Source organism: Nanorana parkeri, unplaced genomic scaffold, assembly GCF_000935625.1.
Source record: "Nanorana parkeri isolate BGI_ZX_2015 unplaced genomic scaffold, ASM93562v1 scaffold392, whole genome shotgun sequence".
Lineage (NCBI taxonomy): Eukaryota > Metazoa > Chordata > Amphibia > Anura > Dicroglossidae > Nanorana > Nanorana parkeri.
In genome coordinates this window covers 570,081-575,270 of record NW_017306660.1, presented here as the reverse complement: position 1 = coordinate 575,270, position 5,190 = coordinate 570,081, and the positions used below count along the sequence as shown (strand labels likewise).

General features: G+C 53.4%; 1 protein-coding gene across 1 annotated transcript in view; it reads left to right on the top strand.

The window, feature by feature from the left end:
• PPP4R4 (protein phosphatase 4 regulatory subunit 4) overlaps positions 1–5,190 on the top strand; it is a 103,596-nt gene that overhangs the window by 11,637 nt on the left and 86,769 nt on the right. The window lies entirely within an intron of this gene.

The window sequence follows — 5,190 nt, the reverse complement described above, 5'->3', positions numbered from 1 at the left end:
CCCCAAAAATCATCATCCGCTCCCCCTTCCTTCTGCCATTCTTATATTCAGTCTCACCAACCTTCCCCTGCGCTATTGCTTATCTGACACCCCACCGCCCCGCAACCACTGAACTCTGGGGGAATGACAAAACTACCCTTGCACTTGTGCTGCCCCCCGGCACTGCAAGGGTCAATTGCTTGTTTTTAGCTAGGGTACCATTGAAAAAACAGAAACACCTTATTCCTCACTCCCGAAATCTCCCTCCTTTCTGTGCCATCGGTCCACCAAAACTACTTTAGTGATCTGTCAGTTGCACTCTGCTGGGTAGATGCAGCATGCACTATCACCACTAGATGGCACTGAGGAGCAGATCCTATGCTCCTCAGCACCACCTAGTGGCAGAAGTGCCATGCGCTTGGCAATTGCCCAGCTACCTTCCTCCTTTCTGTGCCACCGATCCACCAAAGTCACTTTGGTGATCCGTCAGTTGCAGTCCGCTGGGCGGATGCAACATGCACTATCGCCACTAGATGGCACTGAGGAGCATAAGCAATACCTATGCTCCTCAGCACCATCTAGTGGCCGCAGTGCCTTACGAACGGCATCTTCCCAGCTATATGCTGGGCAGGAGAGTTATGAGTCACCCCCTAAGTTTTATTATCATTATTATACAGGATTTATATAGCGCCAACAGTTTGCGCAGCTCTTTTCAATATAAGGAAGACATTACAATCACAATACAATTCAAGATAAGATGGTAAGGAGGGCCCTGCCCCTGAGGACTTACAATCTAAAAGGGAGCATGCCTAGGGCAGCAAAGGGCAAAGTAACAAAAATTCAGTTACTCTATGGCTCATAAGCAGTGTGTGCTTACCTTAACCCCCCCCCCCCGCCCCCCCCCCCCCACACACACACACCATATAGTCTATTTATATATTATTAGAAGGGCCATCCGCCCTGTGAATGTTCATTCTATGCGGATATATGCCAAAATGAACGTTCTTTTGCTGTTTATTTCCAGGAAAATGTATTTTCGGAAGTGTTTTTCAATGCAATATTACATCATGGCCACTAGATGGCGATGAGGAGCATAGGAAATAAATATTTATACTTAGCTCCATCTAGTGGCCATAAGACAATATTAAATTAAAACATTCTAAAATTTAATTTCAATAGAAAAGACAAAAAAAAATAATGTTTCTTTTGGCATTTATTAGCACAGAACGAATGTTCACAGATATTTGCAGGGGGAATAGCCCGGCATTACGCTTGCTTTTGTAAATGAACCCCCATACTATGCATTCTGTGCATTAGGATAAACTATGTCCCAGTACCTTTCCATGCCCCCCACCCCCAAAAAAACGTACCTATGGCCCATGTTTACTGCTGCTGGCTCCAGGTCGTCCTGCGCCACTTTCCCAAATGTTTGGGTTGCAGAGGAGGGTATTGAGGGCACTGAGCATAGGGGAGCAATAGGCCCTTGCAGCTGCCTGTCAAATTGCTGGGAGGAGGTGGGAGCAGGGGTGAGGCTGACCCCCAATGAGGGTGAATCCCCCCCAGTGGGGACACAGACAGCAAAGCAAACCCAAAACTTGCTCTACCCTTCCCCCTTTTGGCTTTAGACACACATTGCCATAGGGAGGACCATTTAAAGGGCCATGAGCTGATGTGATGTTGGGGCTGTGATGTGGGATGTGGCAGGGTGGGTTGTACATCCTAAAAATGGGACACCTCATGACTATGACGGGCGAGCCTTGGCGAAAACCTGGTGGGGCGAGCGGGTGCGGAATATGGGCGACTCCTGGGATTTCCGGGTGACTTGACCAGTTTGGTATTTTACTGGATTTTTCACTAAAAAAATGGGAAATAATGAGTGACAGGTGGACAGGTAGGTATAGGAGATCACACAAGGAGGAGGTCACAGCAGGGTGAGGTTACCGCAATGCATGCAATTTCTGCTGTGACACACACGATATGCGGATGGGGATGATGATGAGGAGCACGCATGCAGGCTGCACGGGGATGATGATGACGGGGATGCGATCTGCTCATTCCTGGCACGAGGCAGGCAGCGGTGACGTCACGAAGTGGTTAGCACCGCGGGGTAGCGATGCGTTCCCATGGAGACGGGGAGCCGCTGGCCCCGCCCCCTCCTCCGCCCGGACACCTGGAAGCACACTGGCTCTCTGCGGACTACAGCGCGACAACCGGAGATCTCCCGTATACCAGACCTGCCGACCGGAGACCGGGCACTGATAGGGCGAGCCCGGCTGCAGCACTTCTCCCTGCGCCTGCACCCTTCCTCCAAGTACCGGTGCCTCCTGCCACCCATTACAGGCCCCCTCTGCACCACCCTACACCCAGCACCGGTCCTCTGAACCCCCCCCTTTCCCCCTGCACTGGTCCCTAGTGCCCCCTCTTCCTAGGAAGGGACATTCGTGCCCCCCTGCTGGTAAAGCACTGGTCTCCAGTTCCGTTTGTCCATTCCTCCCCATCACCAGTCCCCTGTGCCACCTTTCCCCCATCACCAGTCCCCTGTGCCCCTCTCCTCCCAGGAAAGGACCCCTGTGCCCCCTGGTCCCTGTACCACCTCTTCCTAGCAGTAGACGCCTTTGCCCCCTCTTCTAATCACCAGTCACTTGTGCCCCCTCTTCCTAGCACCAGACTCCTGTGCCACCCTGTGGTTAAAACCCTTCTACCACTTCTTCTCAGCAGAGGACCCCTGTGCCCCTTCTTCACAGCAGAGGACCCCTGTGTCCCCTCTTCACAGCAAAGGACCCCTGTGCACCCTCTTCACAGCAGAGGACCCCTGTGCACCCTCTTCACAGCAAAGGACCCCTGTGCACCCTCTTCGTAACAGAGGACCCCTGCGTCCCCTCTTCACAGCAGAGGACCACTGTGCACCCTCTTCGTAACAGAGGACCCCTGCGCCCCCTCTTCACAGCAGAGGATCCCTGTGCACCCTCTTCACAGCAGAGGACCCCTGTGCACCCTCTTCACAGCAAAGGACCCCGTGCACCCTCTTCGCAGCAGAGGGCCACTGTGCACCCTCTTTGCAGCAGAGGACCACTGTGCACCCTCTTCGTAACAGAGGACCCCTGCGCCCCCTCTTCACAGCAGAGGACCCCTGTGCCCCTTCTTCACAGCAGAGGACCCCTGTGTCCCCTCTTCACAGCAGAGGACCCCTGTGCACCCTCTTCGCAGCAGAGGACCACTGTGCACCCTCTTTGCAGCAGAGGACCACTGTGCACCCTCTTCGTAACAGAGGACCCCTGCGCCCCCTCTTCACAGCAGAGGATCCCTGTGCACCCTCTTCACAGCAGAGGACCCCTGTGCACCCTCTTCGCAGCAGAGGACCACTGTGCACCCTCTTCGCAGCAGAGGACCCCTGTGCACCCTCTTCGCAGCAGAGGACCCCTGTGCACCCTCTTCACAGCAGAGGACCCCTGTGCACCCTCTTCGCAGCAGAGGACCCCTGTGCACCCTCTTCGCAGCAGAGGACCACTGTGCACCCTCTTCGCAGCAGAGGACCCCTGTGCACCCTCTTCGCAGCAGAGGACCACTGTGCACCCTCTTCACAGCAGAGGACCACTGTGCACCCTCTTCACAGCAGAGGACCCCTGTGCACCCTCTTCACAGCAGAGGACCACTGTGCACCCTATTTGCAGCAGAGGACCACTGTGCACCCTCTTTGCAGCAGAAGACAACTGTCCTTTTCTTTCCCCCTTCTGATCAGTACTCATTAGTCCCTAATCTTACTGCCCCCCTGCCCCTTCTCCAATGCCCTGTGTCTCCTCTGGGTGTTAGTTTCCTGCCACTTCCCTGTATCAGTTGCCCATGTGTATTGCGCCCCTTCAGTAACACTTTTTGTCCCTTGGTGCCCTTTTGTTCCTTTGCCTTCTTATTCTCTTTGCCCTCTGCAATACCAGCCTAGCGATTTACAGTGCCAGTCCTTGTGCCCGCCTCAGTATTACCCCAATTCATCTGGTGCCACTCTCTCTTATATTTGGCAGTCTAACTCTCTCAGTAAGGCCTTGTGCCCTCTTCTGTTCCAGACTTTGCTTCATAGTACCATCCCTGTGCCATCCTCAATCCTACCACTCACAGCTCTATCAGTCCCTAAACTGCCCCCGCCATTCTAATGCCTTTCCTTCCTATGTGCCAGTTATTCTCCCACTGATTTTGTTTGGCACAAATTGGCCCCTCAGCTCTAGTTTGTGAGATGCCCTCTTCCCTGTGCCCTTTACCCTGAGAGCAGCCCTTTCCCAGTCTCTGCACCCAACAATAAGAGTCCCTAAGCCTTCCTCAATGCCAACCTCTCTGCCCCATTAATGCCAACACCTGATCCCCTTCTGCAGCCCCCACTCTGTACTTGGCCTTGTGCCCTGCACTTTGATACTGGTCCTTTTACCCTCTTTCTACTCAGTCTTTGTTCCCCCTTTGGCCCAGTCCTTGTGCCCCCCATTACGTCCCTCTGTCCTTCTCAGAACCACTCCCTGTGTCCCATTAGTTGTCCTTGTGCCCCATTATTACTAGCCCTGTGCCCTTCTTAGGAGCAGGCTGTGTGCCCCATTGAAATCAGCTCCTAGTACCAGTCCCTGTGTCCTTATTACCAGTCCCTGCATCAGTCTCTGTACCCCAGTCATACCAGTCCTTCTGCCCAGTATTACCAGTCCCAGTGCCCAGTAATACAGTAACCCCCAGCTCCAGGAACACCAGTTTGTGGTCAGAAGCACCAGTCCCTGTGCCCAGTAACACCAGTTTCCAGCTTACATAACACTAGTCCCTGTGTCCAGTAACGTCAGTCTCTTCCTTCAGTATCTCCAGTCCCTGTGCCCAGTAACACCAGTCCCTGTACCCAATAACACCAGTCTTAAATCCCAGTAACACCAGTCACTGTACCCAATAACACCAGTCTTAAATCCCAGTAACACCAGTGCCTGTGCCTAATGACACCAGTTTCAAATCCCAATAACACCAGTATCTGTGCTCAGTAACACCAGTCCCTGTGCCCAGCATTACCAATCCCTGTCTCCAGTAGCCCCAGTCCCTGTAACCAGTAACAGCAGTCTCAAATCCCAGTAATACCAGTGCCTGTGCCCAGTAACATCAGTCTCAAATCCCAGTAATACCAGTGCCTGTGCCATGTAACACCAGTCCCTGTGCCCAGCATTACCAGTCCCTGTCTCCAGTAGCCCCAGTCCCTGT